The following is an 18,882-nucleotide window of genomic DNA, read 5'->3' as shown; positions in this document are numbered from 1 at the left end:
GCTGGAAAATACTGTTTTTACTAGGGGTGCCCAGGGGCCCAGCTAAAAATGCAATTACTACTTATAAAAAGTGAAATTGGATAATGCCATCTGTCCATCAGGAATTCACTTTTTATTCCCTTTAAGTCATCCTTTAAATCATTCCATCTTATAGTCAGATTTTAGTAATCTTAAACTGATCTACCACTATGAAGTTTGATGAATTACATAAATTTGACTTTCTTTCTAGTCTTAAATGTTAAAATGTTTTAAAATGAGAAGAAATCTCTCTGCAAGGGGCCTTCATGATGGTGGAAAGTGGCTGCTCTTCCTTTCCACCCAAGACATTCTGAAATATCAGGCTTAATCATGGGAGTAGGGGAGGGGCTGTGTTAGAGAGTAAGAAATACGTTGTGTGTGTGTGTGTGTGTGTGTGTGTGTTAAAAGGAACTTTACTGGGTGTTGGGGGTTCAGACGAGGTCCATGAGGATGTTGTCCACCATGATGCTGGGCTGCAGGCCCTGCTAGGGGACCCGGCCTGGGGACCGCCCCCCTCAGCAGCATCTGACCTGGCAGTGGAGCCCTCAGGGGGAGCTGGGCAGGCCAGCCAGGGCTGGGCGGGTGGCGGGTGCAGGAGGGGAGGCCCCAGCTGAGAATGCCCCAGGCCCTGGTGTGGTGGTGGCAGAAGTGCAGGGGCCTCTGATGGCTGGAGGTGGTGGAGGGAGGCCTCAGGGGACACCCCAGTCTGGGACGGTGGTGGTTTAAGGAGGAAGCTCCACAGCTGGGTTTTGTGGCCGAAGGATGAGTCTGGGAGGGGGTTGCCCAGAGGCCACTCCAGGAGGGCTTTGTGGGGCACCTGGAGTGGGGGGGCCTGGGAGGCACCCTGGGGCTGGGGCCGCCCCACGGCCGCTGAGGCCCCTGTGGTATCTTTAGGCCAGGGCTGCGGCGGTGACAGCAGTTCTGTGAGGGTCTTGCCTGGACCTCTAGAATGAGGCCCAGCCCAGGGGGCGCCTGCTGTGCCCCTAACCTGCGCTGCTGCTGGACTTGCTTGTGGTGGGTGATGACCGGCCGGATGCCGTTGACGAAGCTGCGCTGGTCGTAGGGGATGAGGCCCCTGAAGATCTTCTTGGACGAGTTCAGGAGCATGAGCACGCGCGCCTCACAGGGGGCCGTGCGGTGGAAGTGCACGCAGCCCGCGGAGCCGATGCCCAAGAGGCGGTAGAGGCCTTTGAGGGAGTCCAGGTCCTTGGTGAAGGGGAGCTGGACCATCCCTGATTTCTGGAACAAAGGGCCCAGGGTGGTCCATAGCTGGGGGATGAGCCGCACGATCAGCGCCTGGGGCCACTGCCCGGTTTTCAGGTTCTCGCGATACTTCACGTAGACCGCCCCCACACAAGGCAGGGATACATCAGCTTGGTGTCGGCGTCCACGGTGGCAGGTTTGGGCTTCTCTTGCCACCTGAGGAACCCGTTCCAGGCCAGGAGTGCTTTGGAGACTGACTAATGACCGCCGAGAGCCTGGGCCCGGAGCTGGGCCGGAGAAGGGCCGCTCACGCCGCCTGGGGCCATGGTGCCCGCCAAGGACGTGCCCCAGGCTGCGCAGGGGGCGCCAGGCCCGGGCCAGCGGCCACAGTGGAGACCAGTCTGGGCTGGGAAGCGGGAGGCGGCCTGGGGCGCCAGGGACCCTTGGGGGCAGCGGGGAGCCTGGGCCAGGCTGTAGGGGGCCCACTCCTGGAGCGGCCTGCTGAAGAGGGTTGATGGGCGAGAAGCGAGGGCTCAGCCCAGCCTTCTGGTTCTTGGCAGCCTCTGTTGCGTTCTGGGCTGCCGCCTGAGCTGCACTTAGGTTCCCGGGGACCTGGTACTACTGCTGAGGAACTGGTGGGGCGAGGCAGAGGCTGCTGGGGGGCTGCCGAGAGTGTAGCCCCTGAGGGTGGAGCTGGAGGCAGGGCACAGACTACTCTGGCTGGAGGGGGCCTGGGGCCGAGCCACCCGCAACGGACAGCACAAGGCCCCGCACCAGCACCATGTGCATCGGGTCCTGGCTCACATCTGCTGGCGGCTGGAGTGGCTCCAGCATGGCCTGGCCGGAGGAAGCGCCTTCTCCAACAGAAGCTGCAGGGCAGGCAGCTTCTGGGGACACATGATGGAGAAGTAGATCCCTGGCTCCCTAGTCTTCTGCACAAGGCTCTCGGACGTGCACCCAGAGTACGTGGTACTCTCGACAGTAGGCAGCAGGTCCGGCGCCAGTTACAAGATAAGGAGGCCGACTCAGTGTGTTTGGCCGTTCTGCTCGCGCGTCTTCTTGAAACTGCCTGCAAGGCCCTGCTGAGACCTTCGGCGTGAAGCTGCAGCCTTCGCCACCCCACCCATGAACTTCATGCCATCCAGCCAGGTGACAAACTCAGGCTCTACTGGTGGGAGCATGACATTGGACGTGGGACTGTGGAGTGCTGTCCACCGTGTTGAACACCACGAGGCTGTACTGGGCCCCACATAGTCTCCCCTGAAGCCCATCTCGGCAGGAGGATCACCATTAAAATACTCGACCACCGGAAGCAGGTAATGCTTGTGGAGGCCCTCGAAGCAGGTCCCCAGGTTGGCCTTGCCCTTTATCACAAACACCACGTCAGCTGCGAGGTCCCCGGCGCAGGCCTGCCCTCAGACCTGGGGACAATGATTCACGCTGCAGATGCTGCAGCCGCGGGCAGAAATACGTTCTTAAGCTAATTCAGGTGACAGAGGAAAGGACTGAAACCTTCTCTCTGGCAGACTAAAGGAACTTTTGAAATTATCTAGAGGTAGAGGTGTAGTCTTGGTGCCTCCATTGTGTCTTATCTGACTTGAGGATTCAGTTGTTGTTCCTCCCTCCACTAATTAGAGTCGGAGAACTTCCATGGAACCTCCTTTGACCCTGCAAACGACCTGAAGCACTGAACTCCTTGGAAGGATGGATGCCAGGTAGGTACCAGAACAACCATTGTTACCAAAGGTGATTTTCTTAGTTTTCACCTCTGTGTTCAGAGCTACCCCGGGCCCTCAGCCATGTTAGTTCTAGGAGGGCTGAGATTTTTATCTGGCTTATTTGCTGTTGCAGCCCTAGGATGTAGACTAGTGTCTGGAATATATTTTGGTGTTCAATAATATGTAAATAAAAGAATAAAATTAGGTACAAGAAATCAGTTGCTTCAACAGGCAATAGGGGAATTGAGAAAAGAGAAACTAGTTTGGAGTCAGAAGTCCTGGTATGTCACTCAGTATTATGTGGGTTTTAGGCTAAATGCAATCTTTCCAAACTTCTCATCTGAGAAACACAGACAATAACTTTCAGGGTTGTCATGAGTATTAAATATATAGAGTAAAAATATATAGTGTTTTGTAAACATTTGAATTGGGAAAGAGCAAAGATAAAATAAGATACATTCTGTGGCAATGTGGACATTTATATAAAATAAAAGGGGCTCTGTTAATCACTGGGCAAGGAATGGGTGGTTAGATAGATGATGCTTGGGAAACTGGGCTCATTAAAGGATAAACCTACGACTAGATCCCTATTTCATATGATTTACAAAGATTAATTCCATTTAAATGAAAGATATAAATGTAAAAGAAAGGTATAAAGCTGATAGATGTTAGAAGTATGAATTTGAAATCTGTGTAAAACCTGAGGAAATATGAAATGTCACAATCAGGACAATAAGAAATAGAAAACCTGAATAGATCAACAAATATTAAGGAAATTAAAAAGCTAATAAAAGATTCCCTTTTACCTCATACATTCAAAAAACTCCCTAGTCTTAGAGGTTTTCTTTGCTTCTTTTAAATGGTTCAGATGATTAGATTAGTCCCACACCGGATGGCCACCCTTTTGAGTAACTCAAAGTCTACTGATTAATAACTTAATCACAGGAATGACATGCCATCACTTCAAAGGTTCTTGCCACACTTTGGAGGAAGGATTACACAGGGTGTGTGTAAATCAGAGGGTGTGAATCTTAGGGACCATTTAATTTTCTGACGGGGAGGTAATTAGGTTTCTTCATTGATTTCTTCTTGGAGGAGGTACTGGGGATTGAACCTGGGAGCTCCTGGGTGCTGATCATGTACTGTACCACTTGAGCTATACCCTTCCCCCAGGAACTATTTTATTTTATTTATTATTATTATTTTTTAATGGAGGTACTGGGGATTGAACCCAGGACCTCGAGCATGCTAAGCATGCGCTTTATCACTGAGCTATGTCCTCCCCCCCATTTTAGAATCTGCCTTTCCTAGTGTCCTTCCCTAGGGGTGTGGGCAAGTAAGTGTGGTGGATGCAGTCTAGGGAATACAGCACAGCATGGACTAGAAGTGCTGGGCCTGATTCAACTTGGATAGACCTTGAAAACTGTCAAATGAAAAAGTAAGCAATAATAGGATTTTATAGGACAAAAAACGTTATATAAATGAAAATGCATATACTCAAATAACACTATACATTTTGTAAGAATATGTATCAAATGTGTTAAGAATAGGTGCCCAGGGTGGGAGGGAGGAAATGAAAGTTAAGATTAAGTGAAGGGTGGGGAAAAAAATAAAACGAGAGATTTGATGATGAGAGAATGCCGTGAACTGAGGCGAATGGATAATTCAACTCCCTGAAGCTGGGATACAAAAGGAAATAAATTGAAATACTTAAAATAGAAACTAAATTCTTTGACACAGCTCTCTTCCTTGCTTGTTTTCCTCTGCCAATGACTTAGAATGATTTTAGGCATAAGCAGAGCATTTCCTATGTGCTGTACAAACTATTTCAGTGGCTTCTTTTCTCAAGCAGGTTTCTTAGAAAGGCTGTTGGATTTGTAGGGCAGGTCACACAGAGGCTGAACACAAGTGCCATTGTTGCTCGAGGGGAATGGGACCTGCCCTGTTGGGGTGGTGAGGCAAGCAACTCTGCCTTGTCTGAAAGAATAGAGTCCTTATTAAAGTAACAATATAAATTAGCAAAATGTTATAATAATTATAGGCAGTCTCCAATTTGTGAACATACGTTCATTTTTAAATTGAATTTTGAGAACGTTCAAGCTTTCCTCTATAGGAACAATGCTATAAATCATGGTTATATACCCAATATTTGCTAGACCACACACACCACATAGCTGAAACAGGATAGGGGTGGAGCTCACTTGGGTTCTGAGTCTTGGGAATCAGGAGAAGGAAAAGAAGGAAGACTTCCAAGGCTGACTATAATTAAAATATTGAACTAAATGAAGTTCACATTTGTCAGTCTCTGATGTTTCTTTCTTATGTCTCTTGCTTTCTTCGCTGTACAATATAATGGGAGTATTTTTCTTGTTGCAATAAAGCTTATGATTATTTCTAAATGGCTGCAGAAATTTCCATACAATGGGTAGATGATCATCCTTTGCTTAGCGGTTTCTCTGTTGCTGATGATCCGGTCCACACTCCTTTTCTGCCAACTTTATTCCCCCTGGGTACCTCCTTTCCTGGCCCCTGTTACACATTCTCTAGTTGCTCTGAACACTTCCCCTCCCAGACCCCTAAAGCACTCCATTTTCCAAACTTACTTGACTTTCTGCTCTCTCAGCCCAAGCTCTTGTTTATTCAGTGCAGCTGACTTCTGCAAAGATTTGTTGGAAGCTTTGAACTGAACTCAGTCATGCTCATGTATGTATCAATGGCTAGTAGACCTCTAACCAGTCCAGAGTGATTCACATTGTTAAAGGAGGATGCTCGTTAATCCAAATTAATCTTTGTATTGAGCCAGCTGAGCAAATCAAAAGGAAAGTTTCCTGTTAGGGTAGAAAAAGATTGGATCAGGGTGATCACCTTACAAATAGGCTAATCCTGCTTGGGAATCTTTCCTCTAACCAAGTCCCCTAAGATATTGCTGGGTTTGCACAGTTGATTTCATTCCTTTAGTCTTTTTTTTTTTTTACATTTTTTTGAGTTATAGTCATTTTACAATGTTGTGTCAAATTCCAGTGTAGAGCACAATTTTTCAGTTATACATGAACATATATATATTCATTGTCACATTTTTTTTCACTGTGAGTTACCACAAGATCTTGCATATATTTCCCTGTGCTATACAGTGTAATCTTGTTTATCTATTCTGCATATGCCTGTCAGTATCTACAAATTTTGAAATCCCAGTCTGTCCCTTCCCACGCTCCTCCCTCTTGGCAACCACAAGTTTGTAGTCTATGTCTATGAGTCTGTTTCTGTTTTGTATTTATGTTCTTTTTTTTTTTTTAGATTCCACATATTAGCGGTCTCATATGGTATTTTTCTTTCTCTTTCTGGCTTACTTCACTTAGAATGACATTCTCCAGGGACATCCATGTTGCTGCAAATGGCATTATGTTGTCATTTTTATGGCTGAGTAGTATTCCATTGTATAAAATATACCACATCTTCTTTATCCAGTCATCTGTTGATGGACATTTAGGCTGTTTCTGTGCCTTGGCTATTGTAAATACTGCTGCTGTGAACATTGGGGTGCAGGTGCCTTTTTGAAGTAGGGTTCCTTCTGGATACATGCCCAGGAGTGGGATTACTGGGTCACATGGTAAGCCTATGCATTCCTTTACTCTTGATCCTGTGGATCCTCTGAGCAGCAGTTTTTGTTTTTCCCTCCCCTCCTCTTTAATGGTTTCCATGTGGTATTGGTTGCCATTGAGAAGGGGAGAGAGGTGTCAAAGCTGTCTTTTGTTTTTTTCCTCTTTTTTTGGTGGGGAGGGGTTGTGGTAATCAAGTTTATTATTTTTTTTATTTAATGGAGGTACTGGAGATTGAACCCAGGACCTTGTGCATGCTAAGCATGTGCTGTACCGTTCGGCTATATCCTCCCCAACGTCTTTGCTAACTGAGGGTTTAATTGGTAAATTGGGAATGGTCTCTCCTAAAAAAAGCTTAATAAGCAAATAAAAAGAATAAGAGTAAAGCAAATTCAAAGTAGAGTTCAAGTCATTTGTTTTCCTAAATGTCTGCAGTTGGCAATACGGTGTAACCTAGACTTTCCTTATATCATTTCAGTGCATGTGTGTGTTGTAGTGGGAAAGGGCTGCTGGAAGCTAGGACAGGTCTAAGCAGGCAAGGGCTTAGATCCAGAGGTCAGCAAGGAGCAGATTTATCTGGACCAGTGCTAATTATCTCAGCCCAAAGGAATCCACATTCAAATCTGTTTATACTTTCATAGGAGAGGGATGATCATCATCAGATGCCACAAAAACTTGAAAGCGTTGAGGCCAGGAAGAGAGGCTGGGAATATCTCCGTAGAATGGAGATGCTAAGAGCACAGATCTTTGCTTCTGCTCTGGTCATTATCCCAAGACAGCTTCGGTGGGATTATTGCAAAGCCAGAGCCTCACTGAGTCACCAGCAAGGCGTGTACTCCATCTGACTCATTTCAGTCCACTCATTTTCTTTATTCTGTCAGAGATCTCAGTCCTACTGTGGTCCTGTGCCCTTTTTTAGGACAAACACATCTTTCTTCTTTCTGACTTGGTTGCTCCAAACTCTCTCCACAGGTTTCTTTATTGTCTCATCAAAAAGAAACCCTCAGAAATGTGGTTTCATAAACCTGCAGCTCATTTCTGCTGTGACCCAACCACATTGCTGCCATCTCTCCCTCCTCCAAGGCAGACCTCTTCATCCATACATCTCCTTCTCCTCCTTGCCTTCCTCGCCCTCCTCCTCTTCTTCATTAAAAGGTTTTACACACTGAGATTTAATGGACACACAATACACAGCACCTATGTAAATCATGTAATTTGATGTTTTGGTATGTGAAGTCATCATGAAACTGTGACCTTGTCACCACAGTTAAGATAGTGAACGTGATGATCACCTCCAAAGATTTCCTTATACCCTTTGATAATCTTTCCCACTGCCCTCTCTTCAGCCAATCACTAATCTGCTTCCTGTCACTGCGGGTTAGTTTTATAAGTGGAATGAATGTAGAGTATGCTGTCTTCTGTTTGCCTTCCTTCACACGGCATAATTATTTTGAGATTCATCCATGTTTCTGCATGCATACTGGTCTTTGTAAGGACGTGGCTTTTTTTCTTGGATTCATGTCTAGGAGTGAAATGGCTGCATCATGTGGTGGATGCATGTTCAGCTTTTTAAGAAACTGGCAAATTGTTTTCCAAGGAAGTTGTAACATTGTTGTATTCTTAGCAGCAATGTGTGAGAATTCCAGTTGTTCCACATCCTTGTCAACACTTGTTATGGGTCAGTCTTTTGTTTTTCAGTCATTCTAACAGGTATGAGATGGTATCTCATAGTGTTTTAATTTGCATTGACTTAATGACTAATGATGTTGAGCATCTTTTCATGTGGTTGTTTGCCATTCATATGTCTTCTTTGAGGAGATATCTGTTCAAATCTTTTCTCCATTTGGGGAGAGGTTGTTTGTTTTCTTCTTACCAGGTTTTGGGGATTATGTATTCTGGATATAAGTTATCAGGCATATGATCTGCAAATATTTTCTCCCAGTCTGTGGTTTGTCTTTTCATTCTCCTGTCTTTTGAAGAGCAGATGTTTACAATTTTGATGAAATACAATTTATCAATTTATTTTTAATGGATGTTGCTTTTAGTATCATCTGTAAGAAATATTTACCTAACCCAAAGTTACAAAGATTTTCTCTTATGTATTCTCTGAAAGTTTTATAATTTTAGGTTTTATATTTAAGTCTATGGATGTTTTAAATTAATTTTTTTGTACATAGTGTGAGGTATTGAGAGTTCTTTTTTTTTTTTTTAACACAGATATTTAGTTGTTCAGGCAGTATTTGTTGAAAAGACTAGTCTTTCTCCACAGAATTGCCTTAGCATCTTTGTCAAAAATCAATTTTTTTACAATATATTTGTGGCTTTCTTTCTAGACTCTGTTTTATTGATCTATTTTGATGTCAGTAACACTCTTCTCATGATTACTGTAGCTTTATGTCAAGTCTTGAAATTGAGCACTGATAGTTTTCCAATTTTGATTCATTTTAAAATTGTCTTAGCTATCTAGGTCATTTGCATTTTCATATGAATGTCAATTTATACAAAAAGTCTGCTGAGATTTCTGTAGGGATTGTATTATATTTATAGAGCTGTTTGAGGATAATTGATTTCTTACATCAGGTTTTTCAACCCACCTAAATCAGTTCTTCATTTGAATTATAGTGCTTTTTACGTTAAGTTGGGTATTTTATAGCTTAGTTTTCTACAGACAAAATGATTTCTTCAGGGAGCTATGGCTTACTCTTTTCGAATATGTAAAACTTATTTTTGGATGAAACAATTTTAAGCAAACACACAATTACTTATTTACAATGACATTTTTATTTTTAAAGTTAAAAATTTGAACATTAAAAAATGCTAAAAGGCGGGAGGTGGTAGAGCGCATATTTAGCATACACGTCCCGGGTTCAATCCCCCATACCACCTCTAAAAATAAATAAATAAATAAGTAAATAAACCTACTTACATCACCCCCAAAAACTAATAAAAATTTTTTTTAAAAAAATGCCAGGATACCACTTCCGATGGTCTGTCGGATGTGTGGAGGGCCTCTCAGACGCCCCCTTCGGATCCGAGGCCCTCATCCTCTGGCTGCTGGGAATATTGGTGGTTGACAGCGCTCATCGAGCCTCTCTGGGGATTGCCCTCAGCCGACCAAGGGACTCAAGGTCACAGCCCTTCCCTAGAGGCAGTACACATCCAATGACTAGTCCATAAGGCCTGACCTCCTTGCCTAAAGACAGAACCACTCTGAAGGGCTGTAGAAGCCGCACAGCTCCCGGTGGGATCAGCCGAGGCCTCTGTGATGTCGAAGTTCAACCCCTCCCCCACCCAGTAGACATCCTGCCCTCTAATCTCCATCTCAGTCTGTCTCCCAGGGAATCCAAGTAAAGACAGAAGATAATTTCCTAATCAGCTCGCAGTTAATGCAAGGGCTTAAAGGAATGGAGATAGTGACCCAGGGCCAGCCCACAGGGCCCAGAGATGAGATGTGGCAAAAACTGGAAGCCAAATATTTTGACTGTTGGCTTGTGGTCAAAGTCACATCCTTCACTTAGAAGAACTTTTCCCTTTGTCATGTCACCTTTTGAAACCACCTTGACTTTGGGAGGAGTGGAAAGCCCCTGGCAGGCTTCTGCGTCCTTGGTGGGGCAGGGACACGGAGGGCACACGGCAGAGAGAGAGAGAAAGAGGGACTTTCCATACAGGCTAATTGACGCTGGCTGGAGAAGCTCGCCCTCTGGGCACAGGGCATCACAGTTGGAGGGGCCGACGGTAGGGGAGGGCTCACTTTATTAACTGTTCTCAACTCCTGTTTGATGGGCCCAGGAGTGTGAGCCGGGAAGCAGGAGGAAATAGTACCAAAAACCACTGTAAAATTAAAAGTTGTGATCCTCAAACACGGTTTTAGTCACCTATTGATGCTAATAAAACCTAGAGTGATCAGAACTGACAGGTGGCAACCAGGATCCTCAAGGAGGCATTTCTCCATGGCTCTTCTCTGAGACAGGAGCCAGCATTCTGCCTTCCGTTTTGACATAAATCCTTCCCTACTGTGATTCCTCTTGGAATCACCCCACATTAAAAAAAAAAAGTTAGAATAGGGCCTTTAAAAACAGCCTTAGGGTGGTGGGTAGGTATGGCTCAGTAGTAGAGTGTGTGCTTAGCATGCTATGAGGTCCAGGGTTCAATCCCAGCACCTCCATTAGAAAAAAAAGTCAAAAAACCTTGGGTCAGCCCATGTAAATGAGTTTCACTTTATACAGCAGATATATTTATGTAAATTTAGTTATATAATCATGACTAATAAATAATTGTATTGTAAATTCATTTCACCTGTTTTTCCTTCCTCGTTTGACATTTACAACAGTCTATGGCAGAGGAGGAAACTGAAGTTGAAAGAGGTCACTGGCTGGTACTGGGCCTCTTAGTAAGTGGATGAACTTGAACTTAAACTTGGGTCCACAGACACTAACACCGGTGTTATTTCCTTCGCTTAAAAGCACTAGAAGAATTTACCTTCCAGAAGATTCCTCCATAAGTCTGTATCAACCTGGGTGTTCATCTGTTCTGAGGTGGGGCCAGCTGCTCTCTTTGAAGGAACACAAATTTCAAGACTTTCTCATAAGAAAATGAACAATGAAGGAACCATCACTGTGGTGCCCTAGGTGGGTGGGAGATTGGCAGGCACCAGGTTTCCACACTTGCCTAGCTGGCTTGCTGTGGGATACCAGCATGACGCAGATTCCTAATGAAAGTCCTGGAGATGTTTTGCCAGCAAAACTACCTTGGCGGTGGGCGGGGAGGCTCCCTGAGGAGGGGTTGGGGAGACGGGACAGGAGGTGCTGTGGAAGAGGAGCTGCAAGCGAGGCCTGGACGCGCTCCAGCTGCCACTCGGTGAGGCAGGCCCAGAGGGCTCTGGAAGGAACAGAGGACCCAGTGTGAAACCAGGCCCTTCCCAGCCCCACTTCATTTAATCCTCACTCTGCTGCAGTGAGTTTTCCTTTCTTTTATTTCAAGTGTGGAAACAGATTTTTAAGAGGCTGAATTATCAAAGGTCAGAACAATTAGTGGGATGTGAGCCCAGGTCTCTCTGATTGCAAATCTGTTGTGTTTAACCACTCGGTTATATTGAGTATAGAGGTAGGCAGCATAGTGAACTGCTTTGCATACCTTCAGGCTCATATTTAAAATATTTCTTCAACATTTACCTAGTGGAAAGGTTCAGGCTGAGAGGGGGAGGTTGACAAGTGGGGGCAGCATCCAGCGTGGATACATCGCCTCCTCCCTCCATGTGAGGCAGACGGGGCAGCTCTGGGTTCACCTGAGCCCAGTGTTGGGAGGGATGTCTTCCCCACCCTAAGCAGCCCATCAGAGTATCCCTTACAAGGATGAGCAGTTCGGCCCCTGAGAGGCAGCCTTGTAAATAACACTGCCAGGGAGATGGCGGTGCTGAAGGCCGGATCCCTGCGCACTACCCTGTTTCCCCACGTGGTCAGACCACAGACCACAGACCACATCCGTGGACACTCTGGAGAAGTCTCACATTCTATCTGTTGGCTTCGTTCATCATGGCCTGTGTCTATGCTCTGTTCAGGGCTGGCAGCCTGCCTGGAAATGCTGGCCCCACAGGCCAGATGGCTCCACCTGGCCCTCCTCCATCTGGCTGTATTGCTCCTGTTCTGCAGCAGGGGTACAAGCACCCCTTTCTCAGCCAGGAGAACAGGAGTCAGGGGACCTGGTGACTGTTACCTGCTTGGGTGGCTTCCTCCCAAGAGACATCGCCTGCTTCCCCTTAGATTGCCAGCTGCCCCAGGAAATCACGAGGACATCCTGCATCCATCCACCTTAATCTGAAGGAAGTTTGGATTACAGGAAGACCATCCTCAAGGAAGTGTGCCCCAGGATTTGCACAAGATGATAAATAACCAAAAGCCTACTGCTTGCATTTTATTTGCTGTCTGTAAATCATCTACATATTTGATTGAGGCTGCACTTCATGCATAGGTGAATGGGAAGTGAACTGAATATTTTTTAAAACTAACTTTATACAGTAATTCAGACATTTTTCCATCAAGGGATTAGTAATCTACCAAGATTTCAGTCCACGATGTGGGACAAATCTTATGTGCCCAAGCCAATTTCAACATTTGGAAAAGATAAGGTGAGAATTTGTGCACAAGTGAGTATGGGTGTGTGGGGATAAAAGGAGAGAAAGGAGCAAAGATGACCAGAGGTGACTGGCAGGGAAGGAAGACCCAAGAAAAGCCTGCACCCGCTATGATGTGCTCATCGGAATGCTAATTATTAGAGGAAAGGAGACACGGAAGATGAATGTCCTGTCCCCTTTGGTGAGACGTAAGTCAGCTAGACGTGCCAGGGAGGCCTGTCCTAATCTGTGCAAAGCAGGAAGGGCTATTGCCTGGTATTTACAAGATTCATCTATGCTCTAAAGATGTGCAGATTATTCCATGAGTGAGAGACTCTGGAAGAATGCTCAGCTGATGCTGGCAGAGATTGAATTTCCTGGAGGAAGATGGATCATCCTAGCCTGAAGATGTATACATGATTTCCCAATGCCTACTGGTGAGTTTGAACAAATTCTATGAAGACAAATCAGTGAACACTATTAAGGAGTGTCATGAAGTCTAGGGGAAGATACTGGTGCAGTGGATCTGGCCACCACAGGGGCAGGTAGGAAGGTCTGGAACATCTGGCTGTGAATGTAACATCTGAATGATACGGTGTTATTCATCATGGTGTCAATTTTCCTTTCTTTTGTTCTGGAATAAGTCTCTCTTGCATAACAAGTTGATACCCTAATAAGGATTTAATTAATGGTTTCCCAAGTCCTTTGAGAAAGAGAAATTAAATTAATTAAAGCAGGAAAGTGGACAGAAAAAGCAAGTAGCTTAGCCAAGATCTCATAGCTCAGTGGCACCTAACTTGAGGTTTTTGACTCTAGTAAACGATCCAAGGGAATGTTACTGCTGCCTTCTCTCCTTGTATCAGTTTCTTTCCACCCAAAATGTTGGGGTGACCAGCAGGATTCTTGTTTTTTTCTGGTCCTTTCAGAAGGCAAGAGGCCATTTTTTTTTGTACACAAATGTTCATAGTAGCATTATTTGTAATAGCCAAAAAAGGAAACAATCTAAATGTGCATCAACTGAAGGATGGTTAAACAAAATATGGGGTGTCCATGCAATGGTGTATCATTCAGTCATAAAAAGGAATCAAGTTCTGATACATGCTACAATGTGGATGCACTTTGAAAACATTATGCCAAGATAAAGTCAGTCCCCAAAGACCACATGTTGTTATGATTCCATCTATCTGGAATAGAATCTACTTGGAAATGTCCAAAATAGGCAAATCTATAGAAACAGAAAGTTGTTTGTTGGCTGCCTTGGGCTGAGGAGCTTGGGGGTGGGGGGGTGGTACAAGGTTTCTTTTTGAGATGATGAAAATGTTCAAAAATTGTGTGAGTGGTTGTAAAACTCTGTGAATATACAAAAAAACCATTACATTGTACACTTTCAATGAGTGAATTGTATATTAATTACATCTCAGTCAAATGGTTCAAAACAAGTAACGAGAGACCGTTAGTAAGATGTGGGGTGTTGTGCTAGAATTTTTTGTTTTGTTTTGTTTTGTTTTAGGTTGGTGGACCTTCTGGATGCTTCTTAATTGATGTCAGTTAGACCAGTGCATCTCCAATTTGAATGTACAGGTAAACCACCTGATACTCTCATTAAACTTGACTCTAATTCAGTATGTCTGGTTGGGGCTCTCGTGAGATTCTGCGTTTCTAACAAGCACCCATGGGCTGCTAATGTGGCCAGTGGGGACCGCCTTTTGAGTAGAGGGGCTGGATGACCACCACCCTCCATTCAGCAGCACTAATACATGCAGGAAGGCGATGAGTTCCTCTTTCTTAGAGTCCCCTTGACAGCAGCAACTGTGTCATGGTCACTCCATTTTCTTTTTTTTTTTTTCCTGCAGTGTTACTTTATTCATCATTTCCTTCTTCAAGGTCCTTATGGAATCATACTAGGAAAAAATTCGTAAAACTTTATTAATCATTACATGTGTGTATCCGATTGGTACAGTAATCATAGGTTACATGCATTATGATCTAAAAAAATTGTACAGTAAGATGTAAATGACATAGTTTCTGTGAATGGTCGCTCCATTTTCATCTTGGTTTCTACCTCTCCTCACTTTAGCACTGTGCTTGGCATAAAGAAGGCACTTTTTTTTTTTTGCCTGAAGAATTCATTTTTATCTTTTATTGAAGTATAGTCAGTTTACAATGTTGTGTTAATTTCTGGGGTACAGCATAGTGATTCAGTAATACACACACACACACGTATATATATGTTCCTTTTCATATCCTTTTTCAGTATAGGCTATTACAAGGCATTGAATATAGTTCCCTGTGCTATACAGTAGGACCTTGTTGTTTATCTGTTTTACATATAGTAGTTTGTATCTGCAAATCTCAAACCCCAGTTTATTCCTCTACCCTTTTCCCCCCTGATAACCATAAGTTTGTTTTCTATGTCTGTGGGACTGTTTCTGTTTTCTAAATAAGTTCATTTGTTTAGATTCCACATATAGGTGATATCATATGGTCTTACTTTTAATGTTGGACTATGAGCAGTCAGCCCTGAAGGTGATCAGATAAAGTCATGAACTCTGAGAGTTCATGATACCTCTGTTCCTGCTTGGCCACATGGTGTAAACTGGTGCTTTTCACCCCCACTGCAGATTAGGGGAATTTAAGAAATAACCAATGCCCGGGTACACCCCAGTGCTCTGATTTAATTGAACTGTTCTGGGGCCTTTGTATGGATGGATGATTTTAGAAGCCTTCCAGGGACTTATAACTCAACAATAAAAAGACAAACCAACCAACTGAAAAATGGACAAAAGATTTGGACAGAAATTCCTCCAAAGAAGATGTACAAGTGGCCAATAAGTACATGAAGAGCTGTGCCAACTCATTAGTCATTAGGGAAAGGAAAATCAAGGACACAGTGAGATAACACTTTATACCTAATAAGATGGTTAAAATAAGAAAAAAGACAGGAAGTGCTGGTGAGGACATGGAGGAATCAGAACCCGGATACCCTGCTGGTGGAAATGTCAAATGGTGCAGCTGCTTTGGAAAATAGTTTGGCAGTTCCTCAAAAAGTTAAATATGGAATTGCCACATGAACCAGAAATTTCATTCCTGGTTAGTTAGTACCCCAGAGAATTGAAGACATATGTTCTCACAAAAAATTGGACATGAATGTTCATAGCAGCAGCATTCATAAGAGCCCAAAAGTGGAAGCAACCCAAATGTCCATCAACTGATGAAGAGATAAATAAAATGTAGTATATATAATGGAATATTATTTAGCCATAAAAAGGAATGAAGTGCTGATACACATATGGATCAACCTCAAAAACATTGTGCTAAATGAAAGAAGCTAAAGGCCACACATTGTATGGTATGGTAGTGGGTACTCCTGAGGATTTACAAGCTCTTCAGCCCAGGATGGTGGCAGAAGGAAGGGTCAGCTCAGAACTGGGCAGCTGGGCAACATTGGTTGGGGTGGGGGTTCATTTGTGAACCAGGCCTCCTGTTCCCTGTGTTTCCTCTACTGCTCAGGGCACCTGCCTTCCCAGCCCCCAATCCCCACCCCTTGGGAAAACTGTATACCCATCCATTTACACGAAGGTGTTGGGAACTTAAAGTGCTACTTCTTCCAGGCTCATTTGCATTTAAGCAGTGGCTTTAAGGAGAAAGTGGTCTTTCTAAAGTGCAGTTTTAAGCTCTAGGGTGCCTGGGTTGGAAGCCACCTGGTCTTCAAATCACATCTCCTCAGAGACAGCCTATGGGGCACAGGAATTCAGCTGTGTCTCCAGCTTCCACTGCTGAAGGCTGGCGGGCCCTCCCTAGGTGCAGCTGGGCTGCTGGAGCTGAGGAATTCCCCATCTGCTCACAGCCCCGTCCTCTGTGGGAGAGAGGCAGCAATTAGCATCCCTGAAACAGATCCTCTTTGTTTACGTTCCAGACTGTGGGATTCAGGCCTCCCCCAGAGACATACTGATTTTGTGGAAGGGACCCTGGGTGCCTATTGGCATCAGATCCCAGCTCAAATGTTGCTGCTGCTGGCAATAAGCCAGGTGTAGGTGAAACCCCGTCCAGGCTTGTGCATTGATTGTAACCCGCTTCTCATCCAGGAAGCCCCCTGCTGCTCCAGCCCCTGGAGCTCTCTCCATATCTTCCTCCTCCAAAATTTCTATAGCTCCCATGGTCAGGAAAACATGCTTGCTCTCCTCATGAGTATCTTCCATCATCTCACCCACGATTGCCTTTCCTTCCTATCTAGATTGCGGTTCCTTCACAGGGGACCTTGTTTTATACTTAAAGAATCTACCAACCAATCAATTGATGTTTATTAAAGAATCCTTTTTTGCCAAGCACCACGCAAAGATCAACAGGGCACTGTCAGCTGAGGGGGGCTGAAGAGGGATTTGAGGAGGTGAGCTGCTCCAACTGGAAGAAGGCGCAAGGAGCCGACCTGGAGCAAAACAGCACAGTATAAGGGGGTGGTGTGTGTGGCACGGCGGCAGTGCCGGCTCTCAGTACTTTCTTCTAGTTTAACAAGGTGGTGCTGGCTGTGGCACACTTGTCCTGCTTTTATCTATTTTGCCCGCACATGGGTGTTGTTCATTTCTTTGTCCATACTACTTACATAACGCTGCTAGCGCATGCATACCTTTACTTTTCTTTGTTCATAAGGCTTACATAACTGGCGCATGTGTATTGTTCATAATGGTTACTCAGCTACCAGCACGTGCATACGTTTGCCTCTTACCAGGTGCAAGCTATTGTGAACTTTTGTTCTGGGCTCCCCTGGCCTATTCACTTAAGGCTGGGTCCCATGGCCTACTCACTAAAGGCTGCCAACAGGCACCATCTGCAATGAGTCATGTGCAGCTTAGTTGGGGGTTGGGGGATATACAGCTGAGTGAACAGTTACATACCAGTGGCTAATAGAGGAATGCATTGATTACTCTGGGAAGGTTGAGGAGGGGGTCCAGAAATGTGCCTGGGAAGAAGGGAAGGGAGGAATGGCAGAGGGCTTCCTGGTGGAGGTGACATCTGGACATGATTAAGGATGAGTAGAGTTTACCTTACCAGTGTTACAGACAGCTGGAAAAGCATGTACAAAGTCACATGGTGGGAAAGAGTTTTGGGCTTTCCTGGGACCATGGGAAGCTGAGGTGATTGGGTTGTGGACCACCTGTGAGAGGGACAGAGGCAAAGTGGAGAGGCAGGTGGCTGAGTCCTAAAAGGTATTACCTTCCAAGCTAAAGAGTTTGCAGGTTGATTTGAGGTCCTGGGCAACCAGTGAAGGATTTTAATGAGGACGATATGGGCAGAGTTGCTTCTCAGAGAGAGAGAGGACAGTGTGGAGGATGAGATTGGGGTTATGAAATGAAAGGGGGGGACCAGGAAGGTGCTAGGACTGCTGAGGACTGAGACCCAGGCAGGAAGAGTGGGGCAAGGAAGGAGGCGGTGAGGGAGAGGGGAGACCAGATAGCACAGGGGAGTTAATGAGATCAAAGTGTGGACACATTGGATTGTCCGTCATGAGGTTACTGGTGATTTTAGAGCAATTTCAGGGGAGTGGCGATGAGTGGATAATACTTTCAAAAAACTTTGCTTTGAAGGGTGGGAGATGATAGAATGAAGTCCAAGTGGAGCAGGTGTAGGAAAAACTTCCTTCTAAGACAGATTTTGAACATATCTCTATCCTTTCTCTTTCCCTATTTTACTGAAATCATCTGAGCAGGTGGATGGATGCCTGCCTCCCTGACCACCCCAGCATTGCTGTGCATCCCAGTCTGGATCAGGGGCTGCTCTTCTCCCAGTGCCTCAGCCCCATGAAGAGCTGTAGCAAAGCACACAGGTGGTGAACCAGGTTGTCGCTTCCTTATGTGTCTTACTCATAGACCGTGAGGGGCACAGGAACTACGCTCATGTAGCTTGGATTTCCCATCCCCCATCCTGGTGCTTGGCACGAAGTTGGTGCTCAGTAAATTGCCTTGAACCAGCTTGTGTGAGCAAAGTGGTGGCTGAGGGCTCTTGTTTCCAGACACTGCCTACCTGGGGAGACCCAGGTGGAGTGAACTGTGGTTATCCTAGCATTGGAGCCACAAAGCATCTGTTGACTCTTGTGTGACCAAGAAAAATGACAAAAGAGCTGAAATTTCTCTGCCTCTCAATCCAGGGCCAACACCTTGGGAATAAATGTTTAAGTGCAAGTTCAAGCACATCCACATCAGGTATGTGAACCCAGAGTGGCTCACTCGTGTTCCCGGAACTG

General features: G+C 45.1%; 1 pseudogene; it reads right to left on the bottom strand.

Moving 5' to 3' along the window:
* Window positions 1-449: 449 nt before the first annotated feature.
* Window positions 450-2,803, bottom strand: LOC140688914 (mediator of RNA polymerase II transcription subunit 25 pseudogene; annotated as a pseudogene).
* Between the last annotated feature and the right edge of the window lie 16,079 nt (window positions 2,804-18,882).

This window comes from Vicugna pacos, chromosome 24 (genome assembly GCF_048564905.1).
Source record: "Vicugna pacos chromosome 24, VicPac4, whole genome shotgun sequence".
Lineage (NCBI taxonomy): Eukaryota > Metazoa > Chordata > Mammalia > Artiodactyla > Camelidae > Vicugna > Vicugna pacos.
The sequence above is the reverse complement of the archived record's forward strand: the minus strand, read 5'-3'. Positions and strand labels throughout refer to the sequence as shown.